General features: G+C 31.1%; 1 long non-coding RNA gene across 1 annotated transcript; it reads left to right on the forward strand.

Annotated features, from left to right (window-relative positions):
• Positions 1-4,280: 4,280 nt before the first annotated feature.
• On the forward strand, positions 4,281-4,655 carry LOC119687725. The gene is made up of 3 exons (XR_005253256.1): positions 4,281-4,314; positions 4,426-4,553; positions 4,615-4,655. It is a non-coding gene; the product is annotated as an uncharacterized LOC119687725 (long non-coding RNA).
• The last annotated feature ends 436 nt before the right edge of the window (positions 4,656-5,091 follow it).

The following is a 5,091-nucleotide window of genomic DNA, read 5'->3' on the forward strand; positions in this document are numbered from 1 at the left end:
AAGGGTTCAAAGCAACCCTTTGTAAATGTAAAAGGCATGGCTTGTTGTCTTTGAAACACATCCGGCCGAACGACAAATTCACATTCTAGTAAACAAGAAAAAAGAGATATAGAGATATAGAGAAAGTAAAGGACTTAAGAATTATGAAATAATTTTAATGAAGTCTTGACAACATCCGAAACATCTGTGTAATCAGTCCAAATAATTGATGAGTTTTACTGCATTACTTGAAGATACAAATTTGTGAAGATTGGTGAAGATTGAAAGTAGAATTGCCTAAAAAATGTATATAAAAATTTTCATATAAACTCATAAAATCATATAAAACCAAAAAAAAAAATTAATTCAACCAACCAGGTATCGATTAAAATTCGAAATATTGAATGGGATGTTTTAATGTAGTTTCTATTCGACATTTGCAGCCCAAGTGAGAAAATGACCCAATTACTACTTTCACTACTTAGAAACCGCGTTCGCCCAGCGGAGTTATAATACACGTACTTCCAGGTTTTTCTCTGCAAATAAATTGACAAATTGTTCCAATTTTGGAGCATAAACTTTCAGCTTCCAAATTCTTCAGCGAACACTTGTTTAATTCGTTCTTCTAGCTTACTTTTTGCTTTTGTGCGTAAAGTAGGGAGTCCGTCAACAAATGTAATTGACGTTTCGCTTCGTATTACTTCTTCATTAGAGATATTGAAAACAAGCATTTCAAGAACGAATTCAAATGAAGAACAAACTCCGGCGTTCATATCCCTAACAGAAGCGAGACCATCGAAATATGTGTAGAATTCTCCCAATATACCTATCTTCTTGCATCTGTTAAGTTTATTTACACAAGATTATACTATATAATTAATATAAATTGTAATATTATAATATAATATATATAATAAATTAAAAAGATATCAGTTTGCTGTATATCGGTGCATTCTTTAACCTCATTAATATCAGGAATCCATTGAAGGGAGTTTTGTGTGTGGTACACTTAAATTGTTCTTTCAATGTAATAGATGCTTATTCAAGGAGACCAATATTCCCTCACTGAATATTTTTTCGCTACGCCTTTCTGTGCAACAGTTGCACTATTTCACTTTCATTTTTATGCTAGTTTATATTAATATAAGAAACCTGATTTCTTACTATGTTGAGATATGTTATGCGAATAAAAGTGAAACATTCTGTTCAAAGTATCTCATGATCTACACATTTTCTTTACCACTCGAACACGCATATTTTTTGCACGAATATAGAATACAAAAAAAATATAAACTATTAAAATATACTAACATATATTTTTATAAATAAAATCAAACTACCATAGCTCGAAGTACCATTTTGTAAAGAAATGGTTCGACTTGTGGAGACTTCAAGTTGAAGAACGTTTTTGTAATTCTACATACATATGTAATTTGCTCTCTAAACACAGCAATCTATTTAGTTCGAGCTATGGTGTTTGACTGTATATATATATATGTTATAAACACTGTACAATATTTTTTATGTTTAATGGATTTCACTTGGATTAATTGAATCTGAAGAAAAGTTTGATAATTTAACTCATAATTTTTAAGGTACAACTTACGGAAAAGATTTAGACATTTATTACATTATGAGCTACAATAAAATATGAAGTAAAGAGTAAGATATGTACTATAAGGTTGTAAGAATAAAATTTTCGTATTCTTGAATTCAATAAAAATCGAGCAGATGCTGAAGAAACTTTTCTTTAGCCTTATCACCTTTGAAACAGATTACCCATATATAAACAGGCAAGGGTGCTTGAAGTACTTGTTGCGCTTGGTAACACCTGTGATGAATAGACCGCTGTTGTTGTGATATTAAGTCACAGCAAGGCCTGTAAACTTTACACAGAAAACTAGACAATTCATAATCTACTCAACATTAAAACGTAGATCATCTTTCCAACGAAATGGTAGTGTTAGAGAAATCTGACTAAAGCTAGTTCAAATCTTTGCTTAAAAGTTTCTGGGTTATAAATTTTATTTAATCACCTCATGTTTAGATATGTTAACATAAGTGTTAATGTGATTTCACTGTCATAACTCAAAAACGATACTACTAAAAAATGATGATATCGACTATTTATATACATATATTAGACTTAAAATTGAGTACCGTCAAAAGCATTTAACAAAGAGTAAAATGATTACAGAATTTCTTTTAATAGAAGAAATAATTTGATCACACTAAAGTCTTGTTCCGATATAGATCCACTAGAAAGTCCACTAAAAAATCATGAGATAATGCAAAATCCTACGAGGCATTCAGAACTAACCGAATACTAATAGAATGAATACTTTTTATTTAATCTATGATAGCGACCGAATAGATGACTTCAATTTACTTTTATTATGATTCTAGAAAAACGAATTCCAAAATCAAAGGTCGATTGCATTATCAGGTTTATGGGTTATGTGTATTAAAAATATTTCTTCAAATCATTTCTTGTTAAAATATATTTTATATATTTAAATCCTGCATAACAAAACTGACAAATTAAACGTATATTTTGTACACAAAGAAACCCTGTAACACCTGATATAATAATTTCTACTTTAATTTACTCAATATTAATACAATAATCGAATACACTGTTTACTATAAGTTAGAACTGATCAACAGATTTCTTAACACATAACTAACTGAGTTTCTGAAACTGAATGAGAGAGAATGCCTCCTAGATAGATAGGTAAAGTGAAAAGATATTAATGTTAAAAATATCGCCGAGTGTGTTAAAGAATGGGACACTCTATAGCATAAGCCTAGTTCTGACAAGCCAGGGCATAGGCACAAAAGGTGCTTGGGTGTCTTCCCTTCAAGCACGGCGAGTGTGTTAAAGAATGGAGAACTTTATAGCTGAAGCCTGGTTCTGACAAGCCAGGACATACACATAAAAGGCTCGAGTGTCTCTTCTTCAATTGCCGCTACACAAGACAGGACGAGCCTGGTATAGATGGTGTCTCTTCTTCAAGTGCCGCTACACAAGACAGGACGAGCCTGAAGTATAGATGCCATGTGGGTCTTGACCTAACTGTTGAGGAAATATAAACCAAATTTCGATTTGCTTGTTGCAAAAAATAGTTGTAAATCAATATTCATCTGTGGCTGGCAAGAGTAGATATTGAAACGTGAGGTTTCACAGAAAAGCCGTCAGGTTTAGTTACCTTATATGCTATATTAAAAGTTTGCGAGAACCAAAATTAGAGTCACCTTGAGAATTATCTGCTTAGTACATTAATAGTTCGTCTACATTCATGAACATTCGTGAATATCTTTGATAACTAATCACTTTTTCTGCATTCGGCACTACGTTTACGATATGTAATTCAGAGTATATGTTACTTAAACAATTCGACAACAATCGACTTTGAACATTCGGATTGAAGACTTTAAGTATTCGAAAATATTTTAGCTAATTAGAGATTTCCAAGCTACTCAAACAGCAAATCTTTAAGTTTATATTTATTTTTATTTTCTTCTCATATAAGGACTCGAACACAATACATGTATAATATTCCATCATATTTGAGCGGCTCGGTGTGCTCGAGTATAAACATATACTCGAACATAATACTTGAGCGCAGGATACTCGAATTAAAGAAAACGAATGACGATAATTATGTTTCATCTGCTTTAATATTAAAATATTCGAAATTTCTCGAAAGAACTCGATTAATATTTGCAGCACTAATACATACTCATAAGCGAATCATAAATTCATAAGCTGCGAAGTCAGCTAGTAAATGTCATTACCCAGCGGCACCATTATGCCAGCGCTGAAAAAGTAAGCGAGGAGGTAATAGCTCTTCGTTTTTATTTTTCTTTGTTTTCGACATTTGTGTTCGACATAGGCAATTTCGGGGTTGAAATTATAAAAGAATGAAGAAGAAAAGCAAAGGAGTATTAAGAATTTCTTGTTTTGCCTACATTGTATACATTTAGTCTGCTTTTGATTTTAGTGAAGTGCGTGCAGTGAACAATTTTTAATTTTTAAAATCAAAATAAAATCTAAAAATATAAATAAAATATAATTTGTGAATTTATCATAAACTCACTGTAAGTATATGCAAAATTAAGTAAATATATTTAAAATGATAATCGAAATTTTAGTTTTGTATTATGTAGATGCTACTGCGTCAAGAACGATTAATTGTCCAATGTGCTGCGAATGCAGTCATTCTAAAGCAAGGGGTAAAATGTAGTCAGCTGTTTCAATTGGAAAATTTTACAACTCAAACTGAAAAGGATTTAATTCAATTTAATGAAGAAATCACTGCCGTTGAAGTAGTTGTAAGTTAAATTATATATGTTTCTTACTTTCAATTTCAACTTATTAATATATTCACATATAACAATTTTACTAATTCATACATTTCTTTTCATCTATTACGTTATTTATAGACTGCATCAATGAGACGCGTTATTAAAAAACAACCAATTACGCGAAAGATTTCGTGGAATTTTAGAGAATGGTACCCAAAGCAAGAAGTCCTTAAGAGCGTTAGAGAATGTGACAGCAGCACTTTTTGGTATGGTATATTGTACATAATTAACTTTAGCGTATACAATAACATACTTTTGTATTTACAGATGCTTTAAGTACAGATGGTAAGCCGGAACAAGTGATCGAGTCGAGTCTGGAAATCTCTTCAAGGTGTTAGTAACAATTTCCAGAAAAATATTCATCTATATAAGTATGTTATATTTTTTTATGTAAATATTAATATTTTAATTTTATAAAACATAAATATAAAATATAATTTATCCAAAAAAATTTATAGTATTTTATTTAAAAATCAATAGCATAGATAAAATTTAAAAGGTAAGCGAACATGTCAGCGCTGATATGTTGCATTACAAATTCGAAAAGGTAAGCTAACATGTCAGCGCTGATATGTTGCATTACAAATTCGAAAAAGTAAGCGAACATGTCAGCGCTGATATGTTGCATTACAAATTCGAAAAGGTAATCGAACGATTCAGCGCTTGCCCGCAATGACATGCACGTGTTAAAGTAATTAGGGGTTTCCTTTGAATAATCAGCGCTAGGCATTACCATTCAGCGCT

The sequence above is a fragment of the Teleopsis dalmanni genome, chromosome X (assembly GCF_002237135.1).
Source record: "Teleopsis dalmanni isolate 2A chromosome X, ASM223713v2, whole genome shotgun sequence".
NCBI classification, from domain to species: Eukaryota; Metazoa; Arthropoda; class Insecta; order Diptera; family Diopsidae; genus Teleopsis; species Teleopsis dalmanni.